This window comes from Mixophyes fleayi, chromosome 4 (genome assembly GCF_038048845.1).
Source record: "Mixophyes fleayi isolate aMixFle1 chromosome 4, aMixFle1.hap1, whole genome shotgun sequence".
In the NCBI taxonomy this organism is placed as follows: Eukaryota; Metazoa; Chordata; class Amphibia; order Anura; family Limnodynastidae; genus Mixophyes; species Mixophyes fleayi.
Genome location: NC_134405.1, coordinates 275904927 through 275925819, shown reverse-complemented (window position 1 = coordinate 275925819; position 20893 = coordinate 275904927). Strand labels below are relative to the sequence as shown.

The 20893-nt window shown below is 41.7% G+C and overlaps 1 protein-coding gene across 4 annotated transcripts in view; it reads right to left on the bottom strand.

The window, feature by feature from the left end:
- The window catches only part of LOC142152769 (rap guanine nucleotide exchange factor 6-like), a 536756-nt gene that overhangs the window by 374672 nt on the left and 141191 nt on the right, over positions 1-20893 (bottom strand). The gene's annotated exons all lie outside the window — the stretch shown is intronic.

Sequence of the window (20893 nt, the reverse complement as noted above, 5' to 3'; positions counted from 1 at the left end):
AGAGAAATTAACACTGAGGGCCTGATTCATCAAGGATTGCATCTGCGGAGAATATGATAATCGTCTCTTTGCATGCCCAGAAAAGGAGATGCGAAGTGGAATTTATTAAAATCCATTGTGCTGGGGTGCCACAGTGATCTCACAGGGGTGCAGCGACTAGGGTTGGTGGTAAGCAAAGCAGGGGACTACTTGGTAACTATTTTGGCTAGCTAACTAGCAACAAAATAAACTGTTCAAAAAGCATTTTTCGTTTTAAACACTCACAACTAAATATGCACAACATACATACATCTTAATACACTTCACATAAAATATTTTTGAATTTTTACAATTTATTTTAGATTTAAATCAAACATTAAACATTGTGTACTTATTTTTAAAAGCCACCTCTTTTACATGACAACCACCATTGTAACAAATTGCACTTTAAAGTGGTTAATGTGTCAACAGGTAGGTGCTGATATTTTGGGTTTTGGTTAAAGTCGGAACTGCCGGAATACCGAAACATCGGAATGACTCAGCTTAATATAGCGCACTATACTGCTTGGTGTGTCTTGTGTAAAGCTTGCTGTGTTTTCTATGCCTGTATAGCGTATTTTGTTATGCTATACAGATATGTTCTCTGGAATATGTGGAACAACTATTACACTATTAAGGTAATTCTATCGTTTTCAAATAAGCATTGCCCAAGCGATTGTATTGTGTTTCCAAAGCACAAAGTAATTTATTTTAACAGATGTAAAATTTATCAGTTCAATACATAATTATAATACAGTACAGCCAATACCAAAAGATAAATACATACCGTGCTCGCTTGTGCTCGCTGCGCTCCCATTGGCACCTCTGGACAGTACTTCACTTCAGAATACTGTGGTCAGAAGAGACTGAGGCCAGTGCTGGCGCAGCTATATTATATACACTCAGTGTTACAGAGACAACAATGCAGATAATGTGGCTTGCTTCTATAGGTCCAGACTTCAGGTGGGACCAGTGTAAACAGGTCATAGGCTAGTTCAAACAACCCCCTCCAAGGCTGAGGGTCAACATTCCAGATGATTCTCCCGCCCAGAAACCGATTTAATCTAGTCTATTTACACATTACAGTCAGTATCACTTTAAGTATTTATTCCCTAATATTACTAAATAGACTATGCAATGTGCGATCTCTTTGGCGAAAGAACCGGACAACTGCTGATGAATAGGGGATTAAAATGATACCAGACATGACACATTTCCTATAACCTGGACCTTAAATAACACTCAAGTGTACATATAATCATAATATATAAACTAATAATAAACTAAATGCTATCTGCTCATAAATCACTGTGGAATGGAATCAATATAAATATGAAATATATAAATAACTAAATGTTGTAGTGCGTGTGTGTGTGCGTGTGTATTTTACCGCTTGATCGTGCCATGCCATGTGCAGCGTGCCATACTGAGTGCAATCGCAAGATAAAACAATATTAATTAATATACTTTCGCTCATACAATTATACAACTTCGACAACACATATTATAATATTGCATATATTTATATATATTGGAGATCCCACCTATATATTCCAGCTATCTGTTCTACCTGCCATAATGTATGCCAGAATGGAGCACTAAGTGCATTCCCCATCCTTTCCGGCAGCCAGAATGGATTGCTGAATGCATTCCACATCCAATGGGGCTTAGAATATCCTAACCATCCATTCCAGCATCCGGAATAAAATCGTCTTAGTAGTCTTAGTAGTCTTACTCCATGAATACCTTGGACAGCCACACAAATATACCAAGGATATTTATTGATCCCACAGAAACAAGAGCGTTGGTGAGAATTTGAACTCAGGTTTGCACTGTTGCAAGGTGGATTGTCTAATCGCAACACCAATGGGCAAATGGTGAATACAATATGTGAATGAAATAAAATAAACTGAAAAGTGGAGCAGTAACTTCTGTCATATGTCACAAAACTTAGGGTATTGCTTACTGGTTTTTGCACTACTCACCAAAAAGGCGCGGAGTCTAACGTGTCTCAGGTCTTCGCCAGGAACCCCCGCAAGGAAGTATGGTCTTAGCTGCGGGGAACACGCAGGTCGCGGTCCTCAAAGGGAGTAACCAGTGAAGCGATAGATAAAAACGGTGTCAGGCAGGCCGGGTCCAACCGAGAGATCAGGAGATGTCACAGGGGAAATCCAAAGCCGTAGTCAGGGTAGCCGGGTCAGTGTCAGGAGCGCAGGAGAGAATAGTCAATCAAGCTGAGGTCAATTCACAGGGAGCACAGAACAGGAGTAGTCAGGAACAAGCCGGGTAATTCACAGGAAACACTGGAGAGAAATATACAGGGAAGCTGGAGCTAGGGTAAAACCTAATACTCTGGCACTAACCAACCTTATATAGGTGATGCAGTCCAATCATTGGCGGTGGTGACGCTAAACACCACCGCTGGAATTACTGAGAATATGCCTAGCAATGGAACGCGTGACCGCCGACCCGGAAGTGCGCCCGGTTGCCTAGCAACCGGGCGCTCGGCAACAGAAGCAGGCGTCCGTCCCTGTGCGGCGGACATAGCACAGGGACGGCGTCTGACAGTACCTCCTCCCCTACTTTGTTGGATAGATCTTTGCTTAAGGAACTGTTTTAATAGCCGTGGGGCGTGAAGATCTTCTTCTTGCACCCAGGATCTCTCTTCTGGGCCAAAACCCTTCCAATGTACTAAGAATTGGTGTCGTCCATGGAGGACACGGGAGTCCAAGATACGACTTACTTCAAATTCTTCACCATTGATAGTCTGTATAGGAGCTGGATGATGAGGCAACTGATGAAACTTATTGAGTATGAGTGGTTTAAGAAGAGAGACATGAAATACATTGTGGATCTTCAGGGAAGGAGGTAACCGGAGTCTATAGGTTACTGCATTGATCATATGAGTTATGGAGAAGGGGCCGATATAACGAGGAGTCAATTTTTGAGAAGGTACCCTCAACTTGAGGTTGCGTGTGGACAACCATACTTTGTCGTAAACCTGTAATAGAGGAACAAGTCTCCGATGGCGATCTGCAGCTTGCTTGTAGCGTTGAGAAGTCTCTTGGAGTTTGGTTTTGGTAGCTGACCAAATCTGGGAAAAGTTTTGCATTAAATCCTCAACAGCGGAAACTGGCGAGGAAGCCTGACCGGAGAAATCTGGGAGGGTGGGTTGGGCACCATAAACGATAAAAAATGGGGCAGCACCGGTAGACTCGTGGTGATGAACGTTGTGAGAAAACTCTACCCAAGGTAGAAGATTAGCCCATTCTGTTTGGTTGTCTGAAGAAAAACATTGTAAAAAGACTTCGAGATCTTGGTTAACCCGCTCCGTTTGGCCATTGGTTTGTGGATGATAGCCGGACGAGTACTTGAGGTCGGAACCAAGTATTTTACAAAAAGCCCTCCAGATTTGGGAAACAAACTGCACTCCACGGTCTGAAATGATTTCACGAGGGCATCCATGGAGTCTAAATATTTCCTTAATAAAGATAAGAGCCAACTGAGAAGCAGATGGTAGGGCGGGCAAAGGTACAAAGCGGGCCATTTTAGAGAATCTGTCCACAACGACCCAAATAGTGGTGCACCCATTGCTAGAGGGAAGGTCAGTGATGAAATCCATGGATATACTTTGCCATGGAAGATTTGGAGTGGGAAGCGGCTGGAGGAGACCTGGTGGAGCCAACATGGGGTTCTTACAATGAGCACATGTAGCACAAGAGTCCACGAAACTTCATACATCCGAATGCAGAGCCGGCCACCAAAATCTTCGACGAAAAAATTCGTAAGTCTTCTTCACCCCGGCGTGTCCCGCCACTTTGGAGGAATGTGCCCACCGTAGAGCTTTGACTCGTAAATTAGGCTCCAAGAAGGAACAACCTCTAGGGGGTGTCTTGGAAGAGGTTTTGGTAAGGGCGATAACCCTGGTAGGTGTTAGAATAGGTAGAGGCTCCAGAGAAGTGCAGAGGTGAGTATTGTCAAAAGATCGAGACAGAGCGTCCGCTCGGATGTTCTTGGACCCTGGATGGTAAGTCAGGATGAGATTAAAGCGTGCGAAGAACGATGCCCATCGAGCTTGATGTGGGTTGAGACACCGAGCCTCGCTGATATAGAGCAGGTTCTTATGATCAGTTAAAACTGTTACTGGATGACGTGAGCCTTCTAAGAGATGTCGCCACTCCTCTAAGGCAGCCTTGATTGCGAGTAACTCTTTGTCACCGATACCATAATTCTTCTCGTGAGACAAGAATTTTTTAGAGAAGAACCCGCAGGGGAGATGAGAACCAAGCTTGGATTTTTGGAAGAGCACTGCCCCAATACCTATAGCGGAATTGTCAACCTCCAGAAAAAAGGGTTCAGATTGATCCGGTTGGGAAAGGACTGGGGCAGATGAAAAGGCTTGTTTTAGGAGGTTAAATGCCTTCAGGGCGTCCAAAGGCCAATCTCTGGGGTTGGTTATTGGGGCAATAATGGAGGAGAACCCCTTAACAAACTGCCTGTAATAGTTGGCGAAGCCAACAAATCTTTGAATGGCCTTGGTGCCTTGGGGAAGAGGCCAGCTGGTAATGGCAGATACCTTTTGTGGATCCATGCTTAATCCTGATCCTGAAACAATGTACCCAAGGAAAGGGAGTTGTTCAACTTCAAAGATACACTTCTCTAATTTGCAGAAGAGTTGGTTAGCTCGTAGTCGGGATAAGACTTCCTTAACGTAAGATCGATGGGAGGTAATATCTCGGGAGAAGATCAGGATGTCGTCCAGGTAGACAACGACGGAGTGATATAAAAGGTCTTGGAAGATCTCATTAACAAAGGATTGGAAGACAGCGGGGGCGTTACTAAGCCCGAAGGGCATAACTAGGTATTCAAAATGTCCGTCCCGCGAGTTAAACGCTGTCTTCCACTCGTCTCCTTGATGGATCCGCACCAAATTATATGCCCCTCGGAGGTCTAGTTTGGTGATGATCCGGGCTCCGCTGATTCTGTCAAAAAGGTCCAAAATAAGGGGCAATGGATAACGGTTCTTTATGATAATTTTGTTTAGTTGCCGATAATCAATGCAAGGACGTAGGGATCCGTCCTTCTTTTTAACAAAAAAGAATCCTGCTCCGGCCGGAGAAGATGATTTTCTGATGAAACCTTGGGATAAGTTCTCGGATATGTATTGTGACATTGCCTGAGTTTCTGGCAAAGACAGGAGATAAGTCCTACCATGAGGAATCTGTTTTCCCGGAATTAAATCAATCAGACAGTCCCACGGGCGATGGAGTGGAAGAATCTCTGATCTTTGCTTGGAGAAGACGTCCTTGAAGGCTTGATAGGCCGAGGGTAATGTGCTAGTCTCAGAATAGGTCTGAGTATGGCAAACTTGAAAACGTGGTGAGGAGATACACTGGTTACGACACTGCGGACCCCAGGAAATAACTATGGCACAAACCCAGTCGAACTGAGGAGAGTGGGGCCGGAGCCAAGGAAGACCCAAAAAAAGAGGATTAACAGATTGTGGTAACACTAGGAATTGGATCCACTCTTGATGTAAAGCTCCTACCAACAGTTGAACTGCACTCGTGATGCTGGAGATGACACTGTTGCTGACGCGGTTACCATCCACGGCAGTGAGTGTAAGCTGTTGGGGAAGATCTTGGATGGTTAGTTGGAGCTGTAAAATTTCCTACGGCACCAGAATCCATGAAGGCAGAGGTTAGCTGGGGTCCTTTGGTGGTCACAAGCTGGACAGGCATAAGGAACTCGGGATAGGCGGTGGAATAGGGAGTGGAAACGGCAACTCCTAAGGCGGCCTCCCTCTTAGCGTCTAGGAGGAGGCGTTTCCTGGTCTCTTAGGATAGAGATTTAAAACATGACCGGCCTCCCCACAGTATAAACATAATTTCTGCTTGAACCGTCTCTCACGTTCTTCAGACGTCAACCTTGAGCGGCCAAGCTGCATAGGCTCTTCCGTGGAAAATATAGGATTTTGAAATTGGGGAGCCAGACGGGGAATCCGTCTTGTAGAGGATCTTTCTGAAGTTCTCTCTCTGAAGCGGAGATCGATCCTAATACATAGCGAAATAAGGGAGTCCAACTCCGAGCGGAGTTCTCTGGTAACAAGCTCGTCCTTGATTCGGTCAGTAAGACCCTGCCAGAAGGAAGCAATGAGGGCCTCATTATTCCATCGAAGCTCAGAAGAGAGAGTACGAAATTGTACGGCGTACTGGCCGACAGACATAGAACCTTGTCGAAGGTTTAAGAGACTAGAAGCGGCAGATGAGACTCGACCCGGTTCATCGAAAACCTTTCGGAACATGTCAATAAAGGATGCGGAATCATCCAGTAAAGGGTCATTGTGCTCCCATAACGGTGAAGCCCAGGCCAAGGCTTGCCCGCTGAGTAGAGATCTTATGAAGGCTACCTTGGTACGTTCAGAGGAAAATGCTGAAGAGTTGCACTCGAAGTGAATGGCGCACTGGTTAAGGAACCCTCTGCATCTTTTTGGATCTCCGTCAAACTTATCTGGAGAAGGAATTCTAAGTCCAGGAGAAGCGGCCAGGGGGGGAGATGGAGCCATAGGAGCCACAGAGGAGCGAGAAGGAGCATCGGAGGGTGCTGTAGGAGGAGTTTGGTCCGCCTGTAGGGAGTCCAGCCGAGATATAATTCCCTGAACACACTGGAGTAAACGAGCCTAGTCCTCCTCCTGCTGTTCCACTCGGCGACCCAGGTGGATAATGAGATCCCGAATTGAAGGTTCACCTTTTCCTTCTGACGTCATGGCCAGAGTATACTGTCACAAAACTCAGGGTATTGCTTACTGGTTTTTGCACTACTCACCAAAAAGGCGCAGAGTCTAACGTGTCCCAGGTCTTCGCCAGGAACCCCCGCAAGGAAGTATGGTCTTAGCTGAGGGGACCACGCAGGTCGCGGTCCTCAGAGGGAGTAACCAGTGAAGCGATAGATGAAAACGGTGTCAGGCAGGCCGGGTCCAACCGAGAGATCAGGAGATGTCACAGGGGAAATCCAAAGCCGTAGTCAGGGTAGCCGGGTCAGTGTCAGGAGCGCAGGAGAGAATAGTCAATCAAGCTGAGGTCAATTCACAGGGAGCACAGAACAGGAGTAGTCAGGAACAAGCCGGGTAATTCACAGGAAACACTGGAGAGAAATATACAGGGAAGCTGGAGCTAGGGTAAGACCTAATACTCTGGCACTAACCAAGTGCCAGAGTGAAGCTTATATAGGTGATGCAGTCCAATCATTGGCGGTGGTGATGCTAAAGCACCGCTGGAATTACTGAGAAGCGTTCCGTTGCCTAGCAACCGGGCGCTCGGCAACAGAAGCAGGCGTCCGTCCCTGTGCGGCGGACATAGCACAGGGACGGCGTCTGACATCATAACAAGCTTTTTTCATGATTAAATTTTAAATAATGACAATACTTATACATATTATAGACATAAACAATTGGTACATGAACAGTTTACATTTTTGGATATAGAAAAGCATTCATACATAATAATAAAAATTATATTCATAATTGTAGTTGGACTACAATTTATTTTTTAATTGTTTTGGGCTTTTCAGACACTTAGGTTTTTTGGGCTTTCATCTGTGGATTGGTTGTATGTCTTTGCAATCCAGCCAGTTTAAACTGCTGATTCTCTGTGTTGTAGCTGCACACATTTTTCAACATGCCATTTAGCCATATTGCACAAAATGTTGCAGGAATCAAAGTCAGGAACCCACTGAAGCAAAGGGGATTGTTTAATTACTACACTAACGTGCAAGTGGAAACAGTATGTGCATGAAATTGACTAGAAGGAAAAGCGGCGCATCACCATTTCTCCTAACAAACAGTTTAACGGCAATAATTTTGAATCGTGTAATAATATATCTATTAGTTGCTTATTATCCAATCTACAATGAAATATTCAAGGCCTCAATGCTTGGTACATGCACAGTTTACATTTTTGGATAAGGAAACACAACACATGCATTACTACCAACATGAATGTTGAAGGAGAAACACTAAAGTATTACACACACACACATTCTCTGGTTCTACATAGCGAAAAATGTGTCATAGTACAATTATTAAATGTGGATGCGGATGTAGCTGCTAACAATTCGCATTCATAACTCCGCACACTAATCATATTACACGTAAAAACAAGCTATATGCTAGTGTACTCTTCTGTAAGTTACACAGTAGTACATCCACAGTTACACAGTAGTTACACATCCACAGAACGTTAGCACAGATACAGGCATGATTCTGGATTTGAACTTTTGACCATGCTGTTGCCAGATGGAATGGCTAAGCACCCCACTAACGTCCAAAATAAAGAATAAATATGTTGTATAGTCTATACTGAAATAATAGGTCATGCAACATATTTGCAATTGCTAAACTGGATACCTTACACAGAAGGAACACCTAAGTATAACACCCAACAATGTAATCAAACCAACCATATTACTTACATAATTTCTTAAAATCAAATGTTACAATATGCCTAGTGGTTTTTTAGGCGAAAACAAACAGCCACATCTCAGAGTATGCACCTGTTAATAGTTCATTAATTAGTCTTTATTTTATGTAATGTAAATGTAATTTGTTGCACTGGTGTTTGTTTGGGAGATCAGTGAAATTAGGTGAGTAACACAGACGAAATAGGGCAGTTTAGAGGTATTTTTAGTAGTACCTTTCACAAATCAAAGTATGTTTTAAAAGTTAAAATAGCATTGAGATGTGTTTTATTGTTTGATACAACTCCGCTAATTTAACTATAAGGTTATCTAATTTATGAAGTAAGGGCTTTACATTTGATTGTATAGATTTGTTTTTGAAGGGTCTGAGTAAAGTATATAAAAATATTTTTTTATATACCTTCTTGCACTGTGTATTGTCACTTTGAATAGGGACTGCATTTTGACAAAATTATTTATAGTTTGTTTAATTTTGTATCATCTTTTCTTGTCTGTATTTGTTACCTGCTCCCCCTCCCTAACAGATTATATGCGAGAAAGTCCCTTTAAATAATCTGGACTAAGGTTTCTTTGTGTAAGTTGTGTGTGGTAAGTATACAGTGGAACCCACTCATGTTTGTTGCTTTTATTTTTCTGGATCTTTCTGGTGAGGTAGTCTCTGTACAGTAGACTCTGAAGTATCATAAACCTGTAAAATAAACCTGCTGACTGTATAGAACTTTATACCATGTCCTTTCTTCTTTGCCCTTTCAATGTGGATTTGTGTTTTTGAGTTTTCCATTTTAATTATTTTTGTATTTTTTGGTCTCTGATGTGGTGTCTTTGCTCATTCACTAGGGCTTGAGTATTGTAGCCTTTTGTTTTTTTTATTTATTTTTTTATTATAAATTCCACTTTTTTTATCTATCTTTATTACCTGCTCCCCCTTCTTAACAAATTATCTAATACAAACGTTAGGGAATTGTGTAGAATTTGCACAAGGTGTCTTTTGTGTTTTGGTGTGTGGTAGGTATACAGTGTCACCCACTCATGTTTTTTGCTTTTATTTTTCTGGATCTTTCTGGTGATGTGGTCTCTGATATGGTGTCTTTGCTTATTCACTAGGGCTTGAGTATTGACATTTAAATCTTTTTTTTTTCTCAATAATTACTGCCTGTACTTGAGAAACCCAAAATAGAAGATGAATCGTGCTTTACTTGTAAGTATAAGTTTCAAGTTTGGAGCCTACAGTGAAAATGGAAAGCTCTAAAGGCCTCACCTAATGTTTTTGTTGGTTTGTAAACTCAGGCTTTTGACACATATACAAGTGATCCTGGAGTTGGGAGAGAGTCTGGTTCTCAAGGAGGCTGATCCTCCATCCAAACCAGCAACTGGTACAAAATCACTGTCCTAGGGAGCGTGTCTTCAGGTCATGGGTCAGCCTCTTTGGAATGTCAGATGCTGAGGTTGTCCGTTGCTATCAGCTTACTCCTCAAGTCATCTTGGACACCCTGCGCATTGTGCAGAGTGACCTTGAGCCAATGTGCCACATACCGACAGCAGTACCGCCTTTGACCAAACTGTTGGCGGTACTGCACTTCTGTGTTTCTGGGTCATTCCAGACCACAGTGGAGGTTGTGGCAGGTATGTCCCAGGCCCCCTTCAGTGGTGTGCTGAAGGTTGTGCTCAGGGCAATCCTGTTGCGGCTCTTCCAGTTTATACATCTGCCCTTTGATGAGGAGTCCCTTGAGAGAATTAAGCAGCAATTTGCCACCATAGCTGGCTTTCCGCACGTCATAGGGGCAGTAGATGGGACGCATGTGGCCTTTGTACCATCGAGTGGGGATGCTTCTGTGTATTTGCACCAGAAGCATTTCTACTTGATAAATGTACAGGCTATTTGTGAACTGTCTCTCCAGATTCGAAACCCCGTAGAGTACCCATGATTTCTTCGCGTTTATGCAATCGGGGATGTGGCACAGATTACAACAGAGACAAGGGGGTGCAAGGCCACAAGGAGGCGCGTGGCTTCTTGGTAATTAGAATAATGTATTTACTCAATTTATTTATATGCTTGTTTCTGCAATCATCTAATTCACAGTTACTGTACTCTGAATGTGATTTTTGTCCTTAGATGTTATGTTTCTATATTGTGTCCTATAGTGCGTCTGCGTTCTTTATTGTAGTTACAAAACTGTGATTTTTTTAAAAAATGTGTTTGTTTAAAAATACTCCTGGTAATGTAGCCAGTTTTCGAAAACAGACATGTAAGGTTACATGATGTCTTGAAAGTGTTAGTAAACACTACAAGGCCATATGACAAAGACGATTTTTTTTTGAAATGTGTATTTTCACAATGGTACATTATATTTGTTTTGCTAAAACTGGTAAAGAGGTGGTTAGTTTCACTACATGTAAGATAAATTTTGGCCATGGCATCCCTCTGAAAGAACGTATAAGACATATTGTAATAATCCTTCAGCCATCTATGGTACGTTTCCCAAAATGTGTTTAGTTTGCAATGTTTTGTTAAGTTAGTAATCCTCACTTAGCTGTCAATTTGCCTTTGTACTAGACATACTTTTGAATGTTAGCATTTTAATGGTGGTCATTTTTTTCTGTTAAAGTGTATTAATGTTTGTTGCTTGTGTCTTTCCTCTCATCTTACATAGGAGACAATGCTTATCCCTTATGCCCTTGGCTCCTCACTCCCATGTTGAGCCCACACACACAGCGTGAGGTTGCATATAACTCGGCTCATACAGCCACCAGATCAGTAATTGAAAGGTCCTTTGGCCTTCTAAAGGCATGATTTAGATGCCTTGACCAGTCTGGTGGAGCACTGATGTATGGGCCGAGTAAAGTATGTGATATCATAGCTCTGTGTGTGGTGTTTCACAATATTGCCATCCGGAGTGAGGCTCCAGGGGTGGTGGACGAGGTTGCTGGGATGGACGATGTGGGGGAGCCTGAAGCTATACCACGGGAGTCAGACTAGAGAGCCAACTTCAGGCAGTATGTCCTTGATACATATTTTTGAGGTAAATCACATTTATAGGTACTGTTTCCTTTAAAGGTCAAATAAATCAATGCTATTTGATTGAATAATGAGAAAACAAAAAGTATAAGGAAACTTGCATTAGAAGCCAAGAAATGACTTGTCAAACATACATGTGGTGGTGTTCTAATGAAATTGGTTCCATTTGCCATGCTTCTAAAATCTATGCTAACCTCTAAGTGTACTTGAAAATGCTTTAGAAATTCTCCTTCAATTCGTGTAATTTTTTGGACAATCATTTGTTCTCCAACCCCCAAAATGTTTTGCTGTCAAAAACTACAGGATAATGTGCAAACATCAACCTCCTAAAGTGTTGAATTCCTGACTTAGCTTTCAACTGTCCTAACATGACCCATATGCTGTTTGAATAATAACATTGATTAAATGGCCTAATGGTTTCGTAAGGCAATGGCAATTACCTTGCAAATATGATTGCCTAACATTGTTCTTGAAAACCGAGGTTAACCCTGTTCATCAAGGAATCTAAAATTTATTATATAATTTGTAGGCATTATACTGAAGAAAATGCCACATTTGTACGACAATTAATGTCTTTCCTTTGTAACCACAGGCTGTTTCACCAAAATGCCACACTATGTAGGTGCTGGCAGGGTTAAAGGCCCACAGCACTTGTCTTTGGAGTTGTCGGAGGTGTCTATTGTGTCATAGCAAGTTGAAGAATGTAAGTATCTATAGTGTTTTGATAAATAACATTTAATATTATTCTAAAGTGTGTGTGTGAGCTGCATACAATATTGCTGTAATAAACCTATGGAATTGTGATGGAGATTTGTTTGTCTGCCTAGGCCACCTTAGGCAATTCCCATTTTTAATAGCTGATGTTTTTTTGGGTACTTTCAAGAACAAACCACCCCAAACCACACTTCAATTCCAAGATATAGCTTAAACCCACAAGCCACTATTACAGAGAGGACTGTGTTGAGCCTTACAAGACACTTTGCATGGTAGGTTACAGTGGTCACCTTAATGCGCACCAAGGCAGAAGCAAGTACATGCAGTAAAAGTTAGATGTGAGCTAATATTGGAGGATTACGTTTTTCCTTTACCTTCAACAGGCAAAGATGACATGCATTTAATAGTTCTGAATTGCGTGTCTTCTAAAAAGTATTTATCCAATGCTACAACCCTGCCTATGTGTTTCTTCAAATGGCCCTGATTGTTTACTCATCATCCAAGGACCTTTCTCTCAAAGACACCTGTCTTACTTGTTATGTATTGTGCTGCAAATATTTAATAATGTCTATTAATAATAAATCTGACCCTGCATTAGTGTCAGCAATCTGTCACAAAGAAGTATCTGCTGCTTATTACACTGCTGTTCTTCATCTTGTCATACACAACAATCACTCTATAGTCCTTGGTGGTCCACTTAGGTACATGTATAAATGTACCATCTATTGTAGAGATCCTTGCTTATTTTGACATTAGCCACATACAGCCCTTTTACTTAAATCACACTCTCTATTTATAGTTTATAAGAATAGATATATTTGTGTGTTTACTATGTATGCTCTCTTTTCATGGTCCACATGTTAGGATTTTGTGTTGGTCAAGTTCAACGTGTTATCTGACCTTAATCCAATTTTTATATTTAGTAACCGCTTTAAATGTTGGCAAAGCAGGATGTTAGAATCATTGCCAACAACACTTCCTAGTTTAGTACATGTTAAAACCACAAAGCCAAAAATACACTCCAGACACAATCACCACTTTGCTTGGATTCGTGGCCACAGACAAATGCAAAACACAACGTCCACACAATCAAGTCCAAAGCCTTGGTGTCATACGCAAGTTCAGCATCTGTTGGATTCCTTATCAATGTTCCCTTTAAATCTGGTTTTGTCCTGCAGTTAAACAATGACACTATCCACCCTTTTCAGTTTTGATCGGCTACCTAAGCTAGTTTTGACATACTACACAGCATAATTTTTTTATTTTTTTGTACAAGCATGCAATGTTCCATTCCAGCCACAAACATATACACACTTCTAAACATACTAAATTGTTGATGAAGACACAGATTGTGATCTTGCACACACTTGGCATATATGGTCTCTTTTTTTGGGGGGGCAGCAAACCCCCCTTCCCCTTCCCGAGTATATAGGTGTATAGGAATACTCCTGAATATCAATGTTCAGCAGTATTCTCCAGCATTCATGTTCTTGCTTTTCTCTCTTGCAGCTTTGTTATCCTCACGCTGGCTTCTGGAAAGTTGGGGTCCTGTTTTGAAAATGCAAAAATTTATTATAATTAGAGATGGGCGGGCTCGGTTCCCCGAGATCCGAATCCATCCGAATTTAGCCTATCCGAGAACCGAGCCGAGCAGGCTCGGTACTCTCCCGTCCATTTGGAATCGAAATCGAGGCAAAACGTCATCGTGACGTATTCGTATTTCTGCGCTCGGTTCTCGCGAGATTTGAAAAGCATAAATACCAGCCTCCACAGCAATCCATCGCCATTTGACAGAGGGAGAGAGCAGGGTTAGGTCACAGGCTATATTAGCGCAGGGACAGAGCAAGTAGTGTACACCTAACTGTTTCTATACTAATCTCTACAATTCTAATATTAATACCATTTGCAATTATTAGAGCAGTAACAGAGGAGGATAGAGGAGTTTTTTTTTCTTTTTTGGGCACTCCAAGTGCTTTTGGGGTGTCACATATTCCCCAGTGTTTTACAATAAATTTTTCTGGCTTTCAAAAAAACTCATTTGTCAGCAGTATCTCAAACAATATTTTGCACTCCAAGTGCTTTTGGGGTGTGCAATATTCCGCAGTGTTTTACACTAATTTTTATGGCTGTCAAAAAAAGTCATCTTTGTCAGCAATATCTATCTAATTCAATATTTTTCACTACAAGTGATTTGGGGTGTCCAATATTCCCCAGTGTTTTACACTAATTTTTCTGGCTGTCAAAAAAAGTCATCTTTATCAGCAATATCTATCTAATACAATATTTTTCATTACAAGTGATTTGGGCTCATTAAAATGGATTCAAAGCAGTCCACATATGAGCAGAATCAGCAACCAGGTTCTGTCACCAGTCCTGATGGTAGTGTTCCCAGTATGTCATCTGGGAAAGGCAATGTAAAAGTACCTAGTCTTTTTAGATCTGGGAAAAAAACACACACCCAAATTTTTTTTTACCGTATTGAAGCGAAAAAGAAGTGTAACTGAGGAAAAGTTAAGTGCCGATAAAAAAAAAATTGCCAACATGCCATTCTACACATGCAGTGGCAAAGAAAGAATGAGGCCTTCGCCTTACTCTATTAGTGGCAGATCCAAAAATGTTACCGAGCCTTCTTCTTGTACGGTCACTCGTGACCAAGCAAGACCAAGTAATTTGGAGTCTGAAAGTGGTGCACAACTACCGTTACGCGTCAAAGCCGAGTTGCAAGAAAACAGTAAGGCATTAGAGGATAATGTATGCTCTGAATCAGAAATGACAACAATCCCTGTGGAGAGTCCATCCAGCAGTGCTATGTCTAATCGTGAGCATTCTGTTAGTGTACCCATAAAGAAGGGCCCTTTCAGCAGTTCTGCTGATGTGTGCCTGAACAGCCAGAGTGTAGCCGGTGATACACCAATTGAGGATGCCACTTTGGAATTAGAAGAGGATGAGGGGGAGATTTGTGTAGGCGACGAGGGCGCTAATGAGGATGTTGATGAGGATGAGGTTGTTTGTGTAAGTCCTGCACCAGTGGCAGCAGTTCTGGCACGTGACAAGAAAAAGGCCATTGCATGCCTGGCCATAAAACAAAAAAATCCACTTCTTATGTGTGGAATTATTTCTACCCACATTCAGACAACAATTGTATAGCCATTTGTAGTGTATGTCAAGCCACAGTCAGTCGAGGGAGGGACCTTAACCATCTTGGAACCTCCTCTAAGTTACGCCATTTAACAAGAGTTCATGGCAAAGTGTTGGGAAAAGCTGAAAGTTCTTCCCAAAAAATTACAAGCACTCCATCATCAGCTAGGACCCATCCCGACGGCTGCAAAATACACCCACCATACCATCCTCCTCAATATCCTCAGTAGCGCTCGGAGTTAGCCCTGCATCCCACTTATTAAGGCTGGATGACTCCTGCACTATAATTGATTCCTCTGAAGAAAGCATTAGTCCCACTGCTGCTGCTGTTGCTGCTGCTGGGGGTGAATCGTCAGCCCAGAGGAAGACCAAGAAAATGAGCAGTCCTACATTTCAACAATTAACTGTGAAACAATTATTTGCTAGGGGAAGCAAATATGACAGCAGTCACCTAGTCGCCAAGTGAATCACAGATGCCATGGCTGCCATGTTAGTGTTAGATCTGCGTCCAATATCCACAATAAATGCAGCTGGTTTTTCAGAGTTAATTGAGGTTTTGTGTCCGCGCTCCAGAATTCCATTGCGACACCATTTTTCCCGTAAAGCTATTCCACAACTATACCAAAAAGTGTGTAAAAATGTAGAGATTGGGCTGAAAAATGCCATTCTGCCCACAGTCCACTTAACCACAGATATGTGGACAAGTAGAAGTGGTCAAACCAAAGACTATATGACTGTGACAGCCCACTGGGTTGGTCATTCGCCTTCACCAGCAGGAACAGCAGCAGCATGTACACCACTACGTAACATTTGTCACAGGCAGGCCACTCTTTGTATCACAGGCTTTACTAACAGGCACACAGCTGACAATCTGTTACGCAAACTAAGAGATGTGATTGATACATGGCTTATACCACTTGGACTCTCCCCAGGATATGTCATTTCTGATAACGCCAACAATATAGTGTGAGCATTACAGCTGGGTGATTTCCAGCACATCCCCTGTTTTGCCCAAACATCCAAGCACTGACTGTACTCTAAAGGTGGATTCAAGCGGCGATGAATTCATAGTCCGTGATGATGACGTACACACTGATGAGGGTGAGGATGAAGATGATGACAATAACATCTTTTTAAAGCTTTCTATTTAAGTGTATTGTGCAATCTACCCCAAAGAGGAAACGGACTTGGGGCATTTCCATATCATGTACCGTCTTGAAAGGCTGCTGTTTTGGCAATTTCTCATTATGGGTAGGGTGTCATACACACACTGAGCCCAACCTGGCTTTGTCCATTTCAATTAATATTCTACAGTCTATAACGGCTGAATATTTTTACTATTTTCTACAAGTGGAGGTGGGCCTAGAGAGACAGAAACCAAATTGCCCTTGTCCATTTCAATTAATATTGTACAGTCTATAACGGCTGAATTTTTTACTATTTTCTACAAGTGGAGGGGGGCCTATAGTGACAGAAACCAAATTGCCTTTGTCCATTTCAATTAATATTGTACAGTCTATAACGGCTGAATTTGTTACTATTCTCTACAAGTGGAGGGGGGACTATAGAGACAGAAACCAAACTGCCTTTGTCCATTTCTTTACATATTTAACTATACGTGTAGGGTGTAATATACACCCAAAGACGATGGCTGCATTGCCAATATGCATAGATGGAGAGGAAGACAATCTGGTTTGTGTGTAGAATTAATGAAGGCCTACCAGGAAGGAAACTGTTTTTTGGATAATTTATTAGCTTTACAATTACATTACTTATCCAAGAAACAGGTGGAGCACTAAATTTGGTTATTTTATGCCCAAAAACATTGATTTTTCAACAAAATAGCAAAACAAAGCAAAAACCAAAACCTAAACATACAATGGCAATTTGGCAAAACCAAAACACATTGTTAATCCAGATCCAAAACCAAAACCAAAACCAAAACACGGGGGTCAGTGAGCATCTCTAATTATAATGTAAAATGTTAACAAACCCTGAATGATTAGGCCCTTTAGTTAAAACAAAACAGTCCATTATGGCCTGCTAAAAGTTCCCCATTGTACAGGCATATATAAGCAATATCCGAACATTTGTGGTCAATCAAATACAAACCTCCATCAGCCCTATTTCACTAATATTTAGTATTCTAGTGATTGCACAGACCACAGAGAGCATCCATGTAACCGCCACACAGTCATGAGATTATGCTCCCCAAAGCTGCTCTATTTTCTAAATACCTCCTGCAGACATTGCTCCCCCTGCGGCCATTGTCCTTATCACCTCCTGCACCCATTGCTCCCCCTGCAGCCATTTTCCTTACCCCCTCCTACAGCCATTGCCCCCTGCAGCCATTGTCATTACCTCCTAATCTGCACCCATTCCCCTCGTAGCCATTTTCCTTATCCCCACCACAGCCATTTTCCTTAACCTCCCCTGCAACAATTTTCTTTACCTCCCAACCTGCATCCTTTCCCTCCTCCTTGCAGCCATTTTCCTTAACCCCCTGCAGATATTTTTCTCCCCCCCATCTCCCTCTCTATAGATTTGTATGGCAGATCCCCTCCTCCCCCTCGCTATAGATTTGTATGGCAGCACTCCCCTCTCCCTCACTATAGATTTGTATGGCAGATCCCCCCCCTTTCCCTCCCTATAGATTTGTATGGCAGATCCCCCCCTCCCTCCGTATAGATGTGTATGGCAGATCTCCCCCCTATAGATTTGCATGGCAGATTTCACTTCCTGGCAGCCCTGTCACTTAAATGTAGTTGCGCTGGCCAGCGTCGCTCCTCTCCTCAGATCAGCAGACAGGAAGTGAAAACTCCCTGCTTCCTGTCTGCTGCACAGTGTTGTGGGTGCCCATACAGCAACAGGCAGCCTAGTGATTGGCTGCCTGTTGCTGACCAATGAACACCAATGACTTTGATCGTCGAACCACCCCACGCCGCGGCGGAAAAAATAAAAAAGCATTTGAAAAAAAATGTAAATACAGGCAGCGCCGCGCCGCTCCGGGACCCAGCGCCCAAGGCTGCAGCCTGATCAGCCCCTGGTAAAACCCCATCCCAAACATAGGGGTTTACACCAAGGTGCATGTAAAATTAGCTCCATTCACTAAGCATAGTTTTGTGTACCTAAGTAGCTACTTGGCGAGGAATATACCATGACTGCATGGCCATCCTGGAACCTAGAGGGACTGTGTTATAAAGGAAAGGAAAGCACTACCAATATGGTTAATGTTAACTGTGCACAACACAAATATTACAAACCAAATCACATTGACCAGCCCAAGCACTGCACCAAAATTTGTACAGTTAGACTTGGAAAAGCCCTAACCCTATTACAAATCTTCAAACCATTCCCTAAGGATTTGGGTCATATATTGTAATACAAGTTTACTCAAGCGCCAAACTGACCCTATACAGTTTAAGATGTACTTTGTATCCCCATGTCCCCCTAGAGTGTCTGCCCCAGCACACATTAGCCCTGGGAATTCATTATGTCTGTTTTCATTTCCAGAGCATGTCTGTGCTCAGCACCATACTGTGGTTGGATATGAGCCTTAAGATTGGTCAGATATAACACGGTGTAACATTATCTAATACACTGTAGGTAATGTATTCATGTCAGTATGAGGCTTCCTATTGTTCACTTATGGCAAATGGGTAAGTGTATGTGTATTATCGATCTGGAGAAACATACATCAACAATTCTATTTTCGTGTTTGGACCATTTTAGTATAACAATACCTAGCTTTGTTTACATAAACAACTGTAGATCGGGCTAATGACCTGGCCTCTGTTAAAATCTAGTCATGCAAGTGTTCTATTTCAACCACAATGGAATGAATAGGCAAAATTACATAATGCTTGAACCATTTATATAGATTGTGTAGGCCTGCTATTAACATTGCTAATTATTAATACATTACATGCTAGGCAAGTTATTTTAAAATATTGTGCTTGGATATACATCACTAGGCTAACTAGATAATGTGTCGTTGTGTATTTACAAACACAACAGGGTGTTGTTCTGTGCCTGATGTCATCATCTTGTTTATGAAATGTGTTTTGTATTCCTATGCCTTAATATCCAGAGACACAGCAGACAGTCCACACACCCCTACAGCCTGAGGCTTTTCTCAAAAATATCTTGAAATTGGAAGAAGAACTATGATGACCCTTGTTCTTATATCTTTGGCTAAAGTTAGCCCAAGTCTGGTGATTCAGTGTGCTTACAAAGAACATGGTGATAGTGGATGAGTAACAGTGGCCGGCTGGCAGGCACTGTGGCTTCACACTACCAGGAAAGGGTTAGCCTTTAGTTGTCTTTTCAAAGATGCCCATAATAAGACCAGCACTGTATTTGTAGATACGACTCTTGTGTCCATTGTGCATAACTGGAATTGATATTACTAAACCATTATTGATTTTGAGCATGTTGTTGGTGTTACATTAATTAAAGATAACATTGGTAAAGTAGGATATCTGCCTTGGTGGAAGTGTTTCCACATGTACAGAGAAACACTGTAGGCTGTTCATCCTTTGGTAGACACTGTTCCCTCCCACAAACCATGAGACACTGCAACTGCTGCAAATTATGTCTCTATTTAGAAGCTAAGTTACAGTATGACACTTTAGTCACAATCCACTAAATGTCTCTGGCATTCTCAACAAACAATATACAAATAAAAGTCAGTAATGTAGTGGATTGCGCAACCAAAAAAAGTGTGGCCAACACTTAATAAAACCGGTCATTGATAGAGAGGTACCTTCTGATTGAAACGATAACAGTAAAGTCTCATCACACAAGAGAAGGAGTATTCTACAATAAACCACTAGTCATAGCCAGAACTATGAATTTTGTTACTATTGATGCATATTTACTCACATCAAATTGAGACTTTATTGTTATCGTTTCAATCAGAAGGTACCTCTCTATCAATGACCGGTTTTATTAAGTGTTGGCCACACTTTTTTTGGTTGCGCAATCCACTACATTACTGACTTTTATTTTATTTTACAGCCACAGCGGCTTATATGCTGCTTTAGCTCTGGTTGGATTATTTATGAGATAGTGATAGACATATTGTTTTTATACTGTGTAGCAGTTTTCTGGCATTTGCCAGTACTCTGTGTCGAATATATTTACATTAAATGTTTTAATAGTTGTTCAGTGCCTCTTCTGATTTTTCAAGAGAACACCAGTAGCATTTATTATTATATCCTGTACTTATTCAGTCATACCGAGAGGCTCTCCAGTGAGCGCCAATTAACCCCTAGTGGGATATTTGTTTTAAGTAAGGCCCAAACCATGTTAAAATGAAAGGGGTGAAATTTTTTTTCTATATTGTACAAAAGTTAGTATTTTACTGCCTGTTTTTTCATGTATCACACAAATATTTGATAGCTTATTTGTACACTGGAATTTATAGTTGATAATTGTGTGCTACATGAAAAACAGACAGTATTTAACTTAGGTGCAAAATCGGAAACTCATTTTCGACCTTTGCATTTTAACATGTTTTTGTCCAGGAGA